The sequence below is a fragment of the Notothenia rossii genome (genome assembly GCF_949606895.1).
Source record: "Notothenia rossii genome assembly, chromosome: 5".
Taxonomy (NCBI): domain Eukaryota; kingdom Metazoa; phylum Chordata; class Actinopteri; order Perciformes; family Nototheniidae; genus Notothenia; species Notothenia rossii.
Window position 1 is genome coordinate 9,072,420 of NC_136903.1, and position 17,262 is coordinate 9,089,681.

Here is a 17,262-nt window from a genome sequence, read left to right on the forward strand (position 1 = left end):
ACGTTCCTCTGAGATCATGTGGACCAAAATATTCCATCAAAATCAACAGTAGCATCTAGTAGCCTAGCAGGGCTCGATTCCAAAGAGGCAAAGATCTTACTAAATAACTTCTCAGATAAGATACGAAACATTCCCTTTCCTAGCTATATATGGAAAAAGTATTTCCTGAAGACTCTATTAGGAGGTGTGTGAGCAAAGTGTGTATGTGTGCCTTTGAAGGGCAGCTTGTCTCTGTGTTGCATCTACATTAACGCCACGCTGCCAACTTCAAAAACACTGGAGGGTACATTTGTCCTTTGGTTTTTCCAATCCTGCAAATGAACCCCTCCATCCCAGAACTGGAACAAAGACAATTATTTTGATGTCTGCAAGGACGAAACAGAGCTTTTATCATCGTGCCCATGCTTTTGTGATTTAGCTAAGAGGTGTTTGCTTTCGGTCTCAAGGCTGAACTGTCACGAACAAAGTCAGTGATGAACAGTCTCAGCACAAGGACAAATACTCAGAGACATTCAATTACACTGCTGCACAGCATTGGTCTCCTGCAGCCAGATAAACATCATTTGGGCATCCCTCAGGAAATGTTCTTTGACATTATCACATTTTGTCATATTATGCAATTTCTCAAATATGTTCTGAAAGGAGTTAGGGAAAACCTCAAAAACTAAAGATCCTTCCTGGTTATTCAAAATGATGCTGAACATGCTCATTGTATGTGTATTACTGAATCGAAGGAATTATCACAAGCATTTATTTTCACAATGTCACTCTTCAGGGGCTATTGACCTTAGCTTTTACTAACTATGCCAGAGGCTCTTATGATACAGTTCAGAGAGTTTCTTGTAAGGCGAAGGTATTTCAAACGAAATACTGCTAATTGAACAAGAGCCTTCAGGCTGAAAGTGAAAAAATGGGGGAAGAGAATCTTTTCTTACAGGCAATTGCATTAACAAAGGAAAATCGCAATGAGCTCCATGGTTCTTAAACCCGAGCTTTTGTTGGATTGTTCGCTGAGCATGGGGATAAGAAGCTGAAGGAGAGAGCGATGCCAAGACAATTCTGCCCGGGGATTTTCTGGTTCGTATTCAGCTTGCTGCAGTTGCCTTGAGGAAAAGGAGCACATTTTCGAATGATACACACAAAAGCTTTGCTCTCTGCAGTGTACCTGGACCTGGAAATCATTAGTTCCCCAGCTAAGCTCTGTTGAGAATTGGCATTGTGTAGGAAAAGCACCTTTTTAATATATCTGTGTAATTGCCCTACTCTGTTACACTTCTTTTGTCTCTCCACTCTTACACCTCTTCTGTGTCCATACAGGTGTGCAAACACTTCCTCTCATCTACAGGACGGAAAAACACAACCATGTGAGGCTTTTGACTTTTGCTAGAATGTGCATCAAAAGACTCTTGTCATCTTCTTGATCTTAGCACTATAATTGTTCATCGTCAAGGGGTCTTGGGGCCTTAGGATGTAGCTGAGGTGTTTTCGAGCCATGATTATGTGTGTAGGATCACCCCTGAAGCTGTGAAGCTGCTGCCACGCTCGGTGTCAGTCTTCATGTGGAGGTTTAACCACCGAAGAGGACGGCGTCTGATCCCCTTTAGCGACCACACCCCTCCTCACACTACTTTATTGTGCGTCAGGCAGAATCTTGGTCCAGGGCCAATGCAGATGGCTATAATTTGATGACTGCATGCGCTTGTATTTATAATGTCCTGAGGAAACCGAGTCTTCCTCTCTTTCACAAGCCAGTGAATGAATTACCCTGTTGTCTTTCTTCCCTTTCCTCCTCCTCCTCTTCTCCATCCTCGTTTGGTCTCAATCTAGCGACACATGTCCGGAAGAGACAGACGCTGACCACAAGTGCAGGGAGATTGGAGACATTCAGGCGACTTTTTTGTCCTATGACTTGACTGTGCCTGTGAGTCAGAGTCACTTCAGGCATATTTTAAATTTGTGTGAAGACGAGGCAGAAAGATTTGAGGTTTTTGGATACTTTTGATGGCTCGATTGTATCCGTCAACAAAGAAAATAGATAAAAGCAAATAAAAATCCTCTTTAATGGTGTCTTGTCTTTTATCAACATGATGGTCCACATTTGTTTAAAGCAATATGACTTACTTCTCTATCATGTTATGCAGAAGTGAAAGATACCCAGTGTGTTCCTCTACCACAATGATGCCATGGTAACGCTGCCTTGAATCTAAACAAACCACCTATATGTGTAACCTGTGGTTAAACCATGGTTGGCTTCACTAAAAATAGGGACTATGTTAGTCATTTGTTTCCTTTGCTGGGCTGTGCCACTGTTACAGCAGGGCAGAACAGCTTCTGGGTATAATTATGTGAAGGAGAGCATGTTGTTAACCATAGATAGAAATGGAAAGCTTTTAAGGCTGAAATGTCATTCACCATATGGCACCACTCTCATCACCATTATGAACAACCCCAAAGGTCAATAGCGCTTGAGATTTGTGATAAACATGAGTTATTTTGTTATGTCTGCAGATAACAACCCAGTGGACTATTAAATACATGGATTAAGGCTGGCTCGATTCTATAATTGATAAGTAATCTTTATCAATTAATAGATTGTCATTCAACCAATCAAAGTGCTGTCCATTTATTCGTTTTCAGTCTCTGAAATGTGCTGCTTTTTCTGATTCATATAATTGCAAGTTCAACACCTTTGGGTTAAGGACTATTTATTGGACAAAACAAGTAACTGAATAATCTCAACAATAGATTGCTCAAACATCCCCACATTAATCAATAATAAAGGTATTCATTAGTTGCAAATCTTTAATGTACAACAATATATTTTACGTATCAGAAATCTGTTCATTTTGTTAGTGTTTGTCCTTTCTGCTGGACAACAAGAGCCATACAGTCTTAACAGCACATATCCTTACACAAAAATGTATCTTGCCTCTTACAAAAAGTCCATGTGACCATTTAGTGATAAATGTTTGACTTATTTTTGTGTGAATATCTGTTTATTTGGATTCATATTTATTACAATGTACCTGAACCCTCGATAACCAGAAAGCCAATCACAATTTATATTCCCACACTTAACCCAGCACATTGGCGATTTACAGGAAGTGATTATGTTTGTGCAACATGTTTACAGACCTGACTCTGAATACAGAAGTCTGTATAAAACACACTGCTAACTCCAGCACCGTTAAACAGCAGAAAGCAGAGCCACAACTCTGCATACTTTGACAGCGCTGCTTTAAAAAGAACCCCCCTTCCCCGCTGGCTTTTCAGAAGTCACCAGGGACACACTTTTACAAGCTTTAGAGAGCCATTTCTCAGGCCAGACTATGTCAGTGTGAAAGCATCATTTGAGACCTCTTTCAAGTCCCAACCTACCTCCGCATCCCTCTGAGACTCTCCAACACTAGGCAGAGTGAAGAGGTACAATACACCAACAAAAACACGCTTGTGGAGCTCAGCGGGTGGCCTTCTCCCAGGCGATAATTAAAACTGTTCAGCCTCGCTCTCTGTAAAACGCATACTGACACAACAGACAAGGGGTGGCAGCAGGAACGAAAAAATGATGACCTTTCCTTGTGAAAGGAGAATGTCAATGTAATGTAATTTCACCTTAGGAAAATGGACCTGTGAGAAAAAGGGAGGGAAAGGATGTGAAAGACTCAGTGTTGTCTGGGTTTGTGCTGTTACTGCGAGAGGGGGTCTGAAAGGCTGGGCTTCTATACAAAGTGAAAAGGAAAGGACCACCTTCCTTTTCAGAAAAACAGGGAAGGGTCTTTCCTTCTTCATAGCAAATGTGTTTTGTTGAGGACAACTGACTTCATACCTGCTGCCATTTTCTTCCTTTAAAACTAGACAGAGCTAAGATTGAGAACAGGAAATCAGACGTTATGAAGCAGCATCCAATCAAATCACTGTAAATCATTGTTTTATATTTCATAAAACTCGCCATGACCTCTTCTCTGCGGTGTGTATAAGTTCTTGCAGAGCTGCCAGTGAAAACATTTCCACCCAATGTTGGCTGCATTTCAGGTTCATGCTAACTCTGATCTACTGTATTTCAAGAGAGCAGCGAACAAAGAAATATTGTACTGCTCCAAAACTACACAACGGGACATTCTTACTTTTTCAGTTTCAAGGTAAACGTCTTTCTTCAAGCCCACTATTGCAGCCAAATAAGGCGTGGGACAGATTCAGGTTGTTGGCCAGGCTCATCACACTCAACTAAAAGACTTGTGGTTCATAATGACTTTGGACTGATGATCTCACTCACATAACAACGTTGTAACACAAACACAGCCGTGAACAGAAGCATTGTAGTGACTCAGTGGCTGTGCTGTAGTTTATGACTGGCTAATACAAAGCATGCCTCTGTCAGAACAGCCAAGCTAAGGAAGCCATCCACCAACAAGGTCCCAGTGGGTGGGTCCTGTTAAAATAACCCCCCTGTGACATCAGAGGATTGCCCCCCACTTCATACTTTTTCACCTATATCCCTTCTCACACCAACTTGTCCCCTCCACACCCATTTACTCACACACGTTGGTTTGCCAAATGCTCATGCACTGCAAGGCACATTCTAACAAGAGATTGTTTATACGTTAACCGTGACTTTCTCTGCTTCCTGTCAGCCAGAACGAGGCTGTTTATAGACTGAGTTGAAGAACATTTTAACACATCCATTATGAATTCCTACGTGAAATCTCACCATGTGAAAAAGTGTGTCAAGGGAGAAGACAGGAAGAAAGAAAGTAGTCCCAAATAGTGATATTAATCAAAACTCAAGACTTTTACAATTATACTTTCCTCAACTTGCAGAATACAAAGGATCCTTAATGTCTACTTCACTAAACTTGAATGATCCTTTTACATTTACTTTGACGTCAATAAAGGATTTTCATTATCCTATGGTACTTTATTCTGAAATGGAGTGCACTGCATTCACACGACTGCTCTGGGTTTGTTGAACAGCACTGAGGGTCTCAGGTAATTGCAAGAGGAAATTAGACAGCAGTTAAGCACAGCCACTTAAGTTTCTAATATTTACAAAGTCAACACTTGTGAGAGCAGAGAAGTTCTGTGTGCTGTTGCTACATCAACTGATTACCATGGATAATTAAAGTACATTATTTAAATGTGTTGTGATGTTAGGCCAACAGCTTGAGATCCTTTTTCCTAAATAGGGGTCTCTTCCCATTTTTTATGAACTGTACACTTAAACCACATTATGGCCTACAAATCCAAAATGTCAAGATATACAGTGTCTTGCATATAATGTGGCAGATGACACTTTCATAACTGTAGCTTGTTCCTTCACTCAAAGCAACACTTTTGAGTAATTTATTTCTCCACAACATAGCAAATACTCTCATGCTATCGCCACATCATAACTCCAGGACTCCATAAGAAGAAAGAAAGCTTAGCAATTTATTGGCAAAGCAATGAATGGTGGGACAATTATGCAGTTAAAAAGTGGATTTTACTGCAAAAATAATTCTAGGAAATGTGTTGACGTTCTTTTTGCATATCTGAGAGGAATATTGATTAACTACATTTAGTGAGCTATCAAAGTTACAAGATGTCCGACTCCAACATGCCTTTGACTTTATTGGGATATCCCCGACATTTGGAAAGAGTAAAGATTTCAGCTGCCACATGCTGAATGAGTTATTGTCGTACATTTAGGAAAATGCATCAATGCCACACTTCTGTTTGTGCTTTTGGTCTACTTGTAGAGCTAGAGCTATAGGATGCAATTAGCCTAGCTTACCTAGCATATAGTCTGGCAGCGGGGGAATGTAGCTAGCCCTGCTCTGTTTTGAGTTAAAAACAAACACACTTGACATATTTACATTTAAAATGTAGTTTGTTTAATTGTCTAATTGAAACAAACTACATTGAGATTTACATATAATTGTACTATTTTTTGGAAAAGCAGAAAGGCGGGTTAACTAAGCTAATTATTTCCAGGCTAACGCTAAGCCACACTTGAGTGTTACTGATCTCTTTATCTAACTCTTGGCAAGCAAGCCAATAAGTATTTCATATTGTGTAAGAGAGCACACATGTTTAATAGTGAACGTATTTTCAGTGGAGTAGGCTATTCCCTTACTTCTACTGTACTGTATGTGTGGGGTTTCCAGCTTTAACCGTCATAAAACATTCTTGATGTAGCATGTGGCGTCATGATTTAAACACCCCTTTACACTTTCTGTTACTTCACTTAATGTCAGCGTATTGTGCGTTTGAGGGTCATGTGTGGGTTTTAACGTTTCCATTATAGTATGAACGGTATGCTGTTGCACATTATTGAGAGGGCCTAAGGCACTATTGAAACTGTCACAATTTTAAGCATGAATAAGAAGAGAGCACTTTACAACACTATGGTTTGATCCTGTAATTTTCCACTATGGTGGATTTCGAATGGTATATTTGCAGGTTTGCTCTTATCCTGATTTTCTCTAGGTTTGCCTGGTTCATCGCTAACACTCATTTTCAACATATCAATAGCTCCATTCAGCTTTAGCTCAGAGTCCCCTTATGACTGCTGTGCAGGCATCACTCACTCCACCACTAATTATCAGAATGACATTGGCTTTTTCAGCGGGCTGGAAAACACTTCCAGCTCACCGTCATAAATCATTCCAATTTTGCGTCAGTACAGGAAGAGATTTAAGACCTGGACCCCAAGAAAGCTGAGGTCCAGTGCAAGGGAACACTTGATCAAGATTTGGTTTTAAGTTGGGCTTGGCTGCTGCTCAGGCTCTAAATATTTCCCAGACAGAGCTCATAAATTAATGGACTCACTCTTTCTTTTCCCCCTCAGTCTCTGCCTATTTTTCATATGTATATCTCATTTGGGTCCCTCATCTCAAAAGCCAGAAAATGTTTCGACTTTATAGACATTGATACATGCCCCGATAATATACATGTTTTTGTCCAAATAAGAAAAAAATGAAAAATATCAACTTTATTTTCTTCAAAACCCCAGCTGGGCTTCGTTGTTGGATTGTTGTCAACAATCAAAGTGTCAAAGTCAAAGTGTCATTGTGATAGCCCCTTACCCAAAGTTTTCCCAGATACACAACCTTTTTCCACGCTTGTCTGAGGGGTTGACCAACTTAGAAAAACCCCAGGTCTCGAGCCCCTTTGTCACATCAATTTTAGGGTCATAGCTACACACTTTTCCATGACCGAATCTGATAGTGAGGCCTTTCTATAAATGAGGCCTTCAGTCTCGCTGTGCAACAAGGAGGGAAACTATGATACAGAAGCTGCAGGGAAGGGGCCTCCCAAAACCCATATCCGGCTTTAACCTGGTCTGCAAAGTCAGTGTGTGTTTGAGATCAGAGCGTCACATTAGCCCCATAATGAGAACCAGCTGAAGGCACACACATCCAGACTGACCCTTTCCAGCTCAGACTGATCCCCCTCACCAGCCAACCCCTTCCCCTAAAACCCCTGGGACACCTCTCTTTTGCTTAACTCCACTGAATTTAGACCCAGATAAATGCTTTATCCAGATGCTTGCTCTCCAACCCTTCCATCAACCGGCGTTACTCTAAACTATTCCAGTGCACACACCCAAAGACAGAAGTACATAGTGCAAACATAAACACTCACCCATGCACATATCGTGCCATGGACACACACACACACACACACACACACACACACACACACACACACACACACACACACACACACACACACACACACACACACACACACACACACACACACACACACACACACACACACACACACACACACACACACACACACACACACACACACACTCATTTTCTCCACCATGAGTTAGACGTCTCACAACCTGGCAGTCACTCATCCACGTCCTGCTGGCTGTTTCAGCCCACCGTGTCCCGCCATTTATTTAACTGTTTTCCACCAGGCTACCGTTGTGGAGGCCCGCCCTGCTCCACCCAGAGCATACAGCCACTTTCCTCCCAAAAAACAGCTCGACTCTCCTTTCGGAAGAAGTTAGTAGGACTCCTGCTTCCCGCCGTTTTCAACCCAAAAATAAACAGCATATAACATGGAAAACCCGTGAACGCTGAGAAACAACTTAAACTGCACTTTAATGTTCCAGCTGCAACTCGTACATCCATTTTATTTTTCCACAATTTGCACGGTTTGGTTTCATTGTTGAAGTTCTGACTTGAAGAAGGATAGCTCTGGTTTCAGTGGAAAATGGTGGTAGTTAGACGTGATTTGAATTTGAAACAGGTCTTGCTCTTTCTTCTTTTCCACAAACACATGTATTTCTGCTCTGATTAAAGCAGTTTCGATTTGTCAACAAAAAATATATGCTAAGTGTTTTGTTAACACTAAGTGATGTTGAACACCATATAAGTTTATTGTTTTTATGGAAGTGACATTATCAATGGTTAATTTAAAGTACACCAAACCAAAGAAGTCAAAACAGTAATGATTTTTTTGAAAAGGCACTAAGTGGCAGAAGTGGGGATTTGGTCCAGTGTGGAATTATGACCTTTGTTTATTTAACCTTTCTTTAAACAGAGTAGTTTCACAGAGTGTGAATTACCTTTTCCAGGAACGCCCTGCTCCACACACACACACACACACACACACACACACACACACACACACACACACACACACACACACACACACACACACACACACACACACACACACACACACACACACACACACACACACACACACACAGACAGACAGACAGACAGACAGACAGACAGACAGACAGACAGACAGACAGACAGACAGACAGACAGACAGACAGACAGACAGACAGACAGACAGACAGACAGACAGACACACACACACCTAGAAGTTCAAAATGCAGGAGAAAGCAAGTAGCTTTAAGAGCTCCTTCGTGGTAGAAATGATGAGAAAACAAGCACCACATGTGTTAAGCGACTGGCAAAAAGTCTTGTCACATGTCATTTTCACAACTACATTTTCTCAGAGCCTAAAAACATCCTGCCATCTGCCATGGGAAGTTATCACTGCCTACGCAAGGCATCTGAGGCTTCAACACAAGAATACACATCAACCGTAAGCACTGTTCTTGTTGGGCCTAAACACTCATATCGCATTCTTGGCAATGGTCTAAACATGTGGTGACAAAAGGACCCAAGGGGGGAACAAATCCTGCGACCCTGCCAAATTATTCACCGACAGCAGCAGCTCTGCACACTGCAGTGGGCCTGGAGGGACGTCGCGGCAACATGCATCCTCCAGCAAGAGCCAATGTTTACTGTACATAACTCACGCCCTTTGGCAGCTGTGCAGAGTACAGATGTAGCAATAGGAGAAGCCCAATGGTGTGATCTATGACGGCTGCACTAACCTTCACCTTGCTGGAAATGAAACCTTTCTTTACAGGCATCCGTCACAGTTTTCACAACAAAGGCTTTGCAGTCGCTGATAATAATGTAGTAGATATTTGTTTCCCACCATAAACCACTCAATTATTCCCAATGACCATTGAATTATGTTCAGCTCAGACATGTTATGAAAGCTTTAGCGCAAGTTCAATAAGGAAGACCTAACAATGAGTCACTTACATGTCACTCTATTACTCTCTCCCCCCTCATTAAATGCGTGGGCGTCACCCCTCAGCAGCCAATTGCTGCACACCTTAAATTCCTTAAATGCCTGCTCTTCCTTCTTGTCAGTTGTCATTTCAGGTGACCACACGCAACCCTCCTCCACCCCTCTCGCCTCCCGTCTCCTTTCAGGACAAAGCTAAACCTTCCTCCTCCAGACCGGTCCCACTTACTTATCACCACCACCAGTGTCTAGACCCCGGGGATTTTCATCGGAGCGGTTCTTTCCCTCCTGAAGGATTATCCTGCAAACCGGGGCCTAATCGCCAAACACCATTCCATTCTCCTGTTGTATTATCATGGCAATCATTTCATTTATATGACGTCTAACAATAAATATGCATTCCATACATCACGTCTCTCCGGGTTGAACTGCTGCTCATGGCCACATTTACTCTAAAGGTCCAAATACCTCCAATATGGCTGGCAGCCATTGCTTCACCTGGAAGCACTTAATTCGCTTATAGCATCCAACATTTGAGACAGAATCATCCATCTTGGCCAGTGGGGGACAAAAGCAGGGCGGAAAGTTCTACCATGGCTGGTGATGCATCCTCTCTAAAATCAGAAGGTGTTATGTGGGACAGGAGGTTTCGTGGATGTATTCCAGCAGCCATCGCACAAATGAACAAGTTGTACCTGAACCTGAACCTGTATACCTGTATAGGGCGACTGTGGCTGTGAGGGAGTGTGGTCGTCTTTCAACCAGAAGGTTGTGGGTTCGATCCCAGCCCATGCAGTCAACATGTCGATGTATCCTTGAGCAAGATACTTAACCCTGAGTTGCTCCCGATGGCATGGCCAACGGTGTGTGAATGTTAGGTCCTAGAGTAAGGTACACTGCTCTGTATGAATGGGTGTGAATGGGTGAATGACATGTAGTATGTAAAGCGCTTTGAGGGGTCTTAAAGACTGGATAAAGCGCTATATAAGTACAGTCCATTTACCATTTACCATTTATACAAAGTGACTTCATGTCCACCTTTGCTACCAACAGCACAGTCAATATTTGGAGGACCTGCAAAAGGTCATTTGTCATGAATACTTGAATAACGTTTGTACTTGGAGTTAGTACAAACAAACAGTGCCATCTTTTATCCGAGTGAAAAACCGTCTAATTGGTTTTAAGTCCTCATAAAAAGGGTAACTTGTGACAAGAGTCATGAGTTAGATTTGATTTGATCATGTGCCTCAAAGACAGAATGCAACAAACAACTTCAGAAAAAGATTAGACAGACAAAATGTTCTGAGAGAAAGAAATATGATGAGAAAGACCCAGAGAAACTGGGAAGAATACTTCTGGGAAACTGAAAACAATCTGCTAAAAAGTACAAAGAGCGAGTGAAGAAAATATTGAGAGCCTCATCAGGCAGCTTTTTTGTTGTTGTTCCAGTAAGTTGGCAAAGAACTTCTGCAGATAGACAGACAAACACCTTATTACATCCAATTTGCATAAAGATGATAACAAGAGCAGCGGGTTTCAATGGGCTGTTGTTCCAACAACTTCTCAGTGTATCCAACAGATATAATTAGGAGTAATAAACCTCATTGCCTCTGACTGATTACAGAGTTAGTTCTTCATTTTATCTGAGAGAAGTTGCTCGTCTTCTTTTGGGTAGCCGCTAAATGTGCCTGGCTGACTCGACTAAATGCTCAACAGTGTGTTTGAAATGACCATGTGTTGCAGATGATTGTGGGGAAATTAAACTCCCTCCCATATTTGACCACCCACTTCGAGTTTGACAGTGGACCAGTGCAGCTATTGTTGGAGGTGGATTGCTTCTCAGGACTCATTTGTGGAGGTTGGACTACAATTAAAAGATTGAAGGTAGCCTACAAGATGGTAGACATACAAACATGGGGAAAAAATAAGTACCATATCCACTGTATTTTTTGTCAATGAAGCTATGTGCTTTGTAGACATTAAGCAGTTTAAATCAGTTTATCAAAAGGTTCACATCCAGCCGAGTGATATGCATATTTCTTAGAATATTGCTGGAAAGAAGTGGAAAATGATTGGTGTCCCTGGGCTGAAGGGTTGGGAGGCCGCCCATGAACCACAATGGTTAAAAGAAAAAGAAAGAGGATGATTCAGCATTTTGAAAACACAGCTGATATATAACTATCCTCAATAACTCTGGGAACATAAGCTTTCCTTGGATTTAAATGTAGTTCTCCACATCTGCTTTCATTTGACAAGATCTGTCCAATCTATTTATCAAGTGTCTCAACGCTTTTGTGTCTCAAGGCTGCTCCATCAATAAACTATCACAGCATCCATTAATATTTACCTGCTTTATGTTTTAGGGCACATGTTCTGAGAATGTGTGTACACTGTGTTGGAATAAATCTGCTAATCCAAACAGCGTTCGTCCTGTGAGCCTTTCATCCATCATCACAGATATTTAATCTTGCCACGGCACAATACGTGTACTGATGAGGGTGCCACACATGGGTGAGTAATTTGATGGTATAAGACGTGCTATAGGCACAGATGGCTCGCACAGATTTTGTGCATAACACCCAAATCGCTACACGTAGTACTACATACAATGCTGACAGCTCCTCTGCTATATTTAGATTTATGAACACATTTGTTCATCTCCTCGTGACGCTAGATGGCTTTTTGCCCACTTTGCTTGGTGAATATTGACATGGCTGTCAGACTTAGATGAATCAAGGGGCTGGAGGGGCACCATGTTGAAACACAGTCACAATGAGAGGGACTGATGGGGAGACAGAGATATCATCAACAGGGGAGAGGACTGAGCACTGGCGAAAGAGGAAGTGAGGAATATGTTTTTTCTAATTGACGGCTAGAGGCGAGAGCTCCGTGGAGACAGAGTCACTGTCTTGGAGACTAAAAACAAAGACGATGACTAAAATCAATGCTCGCCTTTTGCAATACCCTGCAGCCGAAAAAAGCACCTGATCGAGACGAGAACTAATTTAAACATTTATTTGTTCTATTTTCCTATAATGGGTCACTGTTTTAAATCTGAAATAAACTATGAAAAAAATACGTGTTTAAAATAAAAGGTTCCTGTGCCATTCAATGAGTCCCAGTTAACATGTAATTCTACTTTCTTCTTTTAGCCCCAATGTCCCTGTCACGAGTCAACACTGTGCCTCAGGGGATCTTAATATTTAAGAACCTATTAATGTGTTATACCAGATTAACGGGAATAATCTCAGCTAACTGACGATACAAACCATTTTTATCAAAACAAAACACAAGTCTCATAAGAAGCATCTAAATGACCCCTTAGCGAAAAATGCTAACGCACTTTGGCACAAAACTCAAGATAAAAGATACTCTTATTACTTATCGTAGCTGCACATACAATACATCCGATTAAAGCTGAGATTCAACAGATTATTTAGGTATATATATCATCACTAAGTGATCCGAACTCGCGACAGGGTAAGCAAAGAGAGACATCACAACACGTACCTTTACGGAGCTTTTACGGGAGATCGTCTCACCGTAGCTGTCAATCTGATCAAAAGACTTGTTCAATGGCATTAAAACGAGAAAAAACGAATCGGTTAATCCATAGGTTGATAATGTTTCTGGGTAATATTTTTTTTTATTTATAATCCATAATTCAATTTTTATGTAAAAAACGGAGAGTAAAAGTTAGCTGCTAATGGTAGCCACCAGAGTTATCGCAGCTTCCGGTCTTGGCTATGCGGCAGCCTAAAACACACACATGACCAAATAAGGAGTATGTGGGTGTTCCCCTCGATTTCATTGGCTCTGACGGTTAGAAAGAGATGTCAATCAGCAAAATCGACCGAGGGGGGACAGGGATAGGTCAAATCCACCCAAATGACCCCAGAAGGTTTTTGTTTTGTGCTAAATCTCTCTAAAAAAGTCCAATTTCACTTGTTTTGCATCAATCTAGATACAGGGTACTTACTATATGTTGTAGTTTGGATTCCAAAAGCTTTTAGCCTACCATCCCATCATTCAAGGGTGGTTTTCACTATAAGTAAAAACATGTTTTTTGACGGACACAATAATTAAAAATGTTTTACTGTGTTCAATCTGAATTTACTTTAAAATAAAAACATCTATATTGATTCTGAGACTTCTACATCCAACTCACAGGTGTAACCTTGCTTTGAGAAAAAAGATTATTAATTTAACCCTTTTAGAAGGGAAGATATGGTCATTTGTTCTGGGAATGTCATTTTCAAGCCTGAGACCTGAAAAACAGGCTCGGGGCTTAACAGGTTAAATCATTCATAATAGATACTCTCTGTCTAACATTGTAGTTTTATGACCGGAGTACACCCGGACCTCAATTTATATTTAAAAAACAAACGCAATATCATTCGTCAAGAAAATATTTTTCTTCTACCACCGTCCCATCTCACTGCTGGAACAATTCTGCATTGAACTTGGAGCTTGTCTGGGATGCATCATTGTCATAGAAACACAAGAAGAAACGAAAAAAAAACGGGAGAGGACGGAGCACTGGCGAAAGAGGAAGTGAGGAATATGTTTTTTCTACATTCACTGCTAGAGGCGAGAGCTCCGTGGAGACAGAGTCACTGTATTGAAACAAAAAACAAAGACGATGACTAAAATCAATGCTCGCCTTTTGCAATACCCTGCAGCCGAAAAAAGCACCTGATCGAGACGAGCATTGTAAACTTTGAAGTAGTGGAGAAAAATAAAAACACATCCTGAGGGTTTTAAAGTCTGTTTTGCAAATACAGATATTGATTGTATGAAAAGTTTTACTTGTTAAGTTGGAGTCTGTAATTCAAATGTGTCCACAATGCTACTTTTTAACACTGATATATCTTGAAATTTTTTGTCAGCCACATCCACAATAACACTACTTGATACACATACTTTCCATTCAACCAACATGAGAGGCAAGAATTGTCTCTAAATTATCCGGAAAAAAAACACAGGTTCAAATTTGTATTTAGTGTCTCTACTGTGACGTGTCTCCATGCTCTAATGTTCTAAAAGCTCTTTATTTTTCTCATATTTCCTGTGCTGCAGAACCTCTTTTCACCCTCTGTCTGAAACCAGAGCCCAGTCTGCTCTGATTGGTTAGCTGGCCGGCTCTGTTGTGATTCATCAACCGAAATGTCCCGCCCCTAAGCCTATCATGTACAATATGTTGGAGTGCTAGTCAAAGAAGCCCTAATGTTACATAGTGATGTCACTATGTTAAGGAAGTAATCAAGGGAGTCCAATTCAGGCAGAGTGTGTGGGAGAGAAACTCCCTCTGGAGAGACTTTGGGATATTAGCATTTGCAGACCATTTAGATGCAGTCTATAATATACACAACACAGGAAAGGAAAACCCCAAAAAGCAGATTAGGGCCTCCTTAACATACGTGGCTTATTTGTAAGATTAAAGCTATATATCCCTGGCACAAAAGAAACATAGGAACAAAAGAAAACTAGAATTGGTATTATATTGGATAGTTAGTTATAATATAATAAGACTTTTAATTAATTTAGTTACAACATAACTCCTGTTAGATGCTGAACCCACTATAGAAAACTATAAATGTTTACTTTCAGCATACTGTAATGTAATCATCTGTTCCATGTGTTACATATATATACTATAGCTATACAGAAAGCGTTATTAGCATCATACTAAGAACAAATTGTGTACCATGGGTTTTGAAATATGTAAATGAATTCATTAAAGAGTCTACTTCTCTGCCCCTGCTCCCTGCACTGTGGATGAGTGAAAGTACGTCATGATGGTGCCATTACAGATAATGGTCCCTTCTGGAGCAAATGCTCTGTCCTTCACCTCCTTTCTTCTCCATTCCCCTCCTAATGTTTTATGAACATGTGCTTAACATGCTGCCATTTGGCAGACATTGGCACTCTGACCACACGTCTTGTTTAACAGCATTGGAGGTCAATTATATCGTACTATATAGACTCAATCCTCTTTTAATAGCGACGAGTTGACTTTCACTTTGGGATTTTGCATTTCTGCTTTACATTTAAAAGCTCTTTGATGTTAAACAGCAGCTATAGCAGCAAAGGGAACTTTCAACCTAAAGCTATAACTCAGCAAGTCTGTGATCGCTTAATATCAAAGGATGACAAAAATGATTAGTGCGGCCAAAGATCTAACTTCTTCTGCTCAGACCGCTTCACTGCTGTTTATGAAGTCCGCTTATATTTTGCTCTTAAAGTTTCCATCGAGTGACATGACACCCACCATAGATGAATCTTAGATGCATGAAATTAACGAGGACTCTTCTGTGGTCGTTATATGATTTGACACAAGAAGTGATGCCTCTGAAGCTGACTTTCTTCTTGTGTGTGTCAATATGTCAATTGTGACATTTCTTGTTTTATTGGGATGATATCAAGATTTAGAGAGGGTGTGTTTTGATGTGTTTTAAAGGGGCCCTATTTTGTTTTTGGGGTTTTCCCTTTCCTGAAGTGTGCTAAAAAGGATACATGCAAATGGTACACACAGGCTACAAGTTCCCTCCAGTGGGATTTCCTTTAACTGAATCGACAGCTGTATTGGATGTAATAAGGTCAACATTGGCATTACAGTATTTCACAGACACAGTTCAAGAAAATATCTCCTTTTGTGTAGGTTTTATTGTGTTTGGTATTTTTCCTTTCTCTTAGTTTTTTCTATCTGTAATATATATAAAAGGGCAATATTGAAAAGGGACTATATGGCATGAAAACATAATAAAATAATAATAAAAAATTGGGAAAAAGAATGAAAGAAAAATCATATACCGTACCCCAAAATATGACTTCTCCAATAACTGATATTCCTTTCTGTTACAGTCCTACTTTATTCACATGAGTTTAATAAGGAATTGATATTTTAATAAAGAGTAACAACTCGCCTAGCGTAGTCTTAAACAATGCAGAGATTTCACAGTGGTTCACTTTAATCAATTGAGCTATGACTTTTTAACTTCCTCAGCTCATAAACACAGTGTGTGTGTTAACTATTACAGAACCAATAATTGTTCCAATATACTGCAGTTTCTTTAAATTCAGAGGAAGCACTTCATCTGTGTTAAAAAACCTGGATGTCAATCATGGAGCCAAACAGCCAAAAGTTAGAAAACTGGTGATAATCCCTTTTTAAAGATAGATTTTTGGGGTTTGCGAGGCTTCAGGAAGGCTTTCTCCGTTACACTCGCTCTTCATTTGACCTCCAGCAGAATCCCCCTTGGACACCTGTATGTATGTAGGCCGTTTATTGTTATTCATCGGTTGTCACTTGAATGTCGGCCGTATAAAATCTCCTTGAACCTTTTTCCAAAAAAAGGGAATTATCATCCTTTATGATCCATCTGGCTCTTTGGGAAAGAGGAAGAGTTTGTGAAGATTAAACTTTTCCGTTCTCTTTTAGCCTCATTAAAGTTAAAATGATACGCTTTCACCTGTAACGCATTGGGGGAAAGTGGGACAGGAGGCCTCCTATACTACAAACGTAAACCCTCTGCAGATGTGTTCGCTGGTGCTTACACGCTATGTAAGCAAATGTTGCAGAATGTCACTCACTGATGCAGCACATGGTCTGAACATGCATAAATTACATCTCATAACCTCACAGGGAGATCCAGTGCCTTGAAATGGGATGCCAGCGGATGTGATGATCAAAACTCTGAGGAT

The 17,262-nt window shown here is 40.6% G+C and overlaps 1 protein-coding gene across 2 annotated transcripts in view; it reads right to left on the bottom strand.

Moving 5' to 3' along the window:
* cspg4 (chondroitin sulfate proteoglycan 4) overlaps positions 1–17,262 on the bottom strand; it is a 74,164-nt gene that overhangs the window by 34,842 nt on the left and 22,060 nt on the right. The window contains exon 1 of one of the 2 annotated variants that reach the window (XM_079681097.1): positions 13,069–13,265. The exons of the other annotated variant lie outside the window; for it this stretch is intronic. The gene's annotated coding sequence lies outside the window, so the exon portion shown is untranslated. Of the gene's footprint in view, positions 1–13,068; positions 13,266–17,262 lie in introns of those variants that run through there. 2 annotated transcript variants of the gene reach the window in all.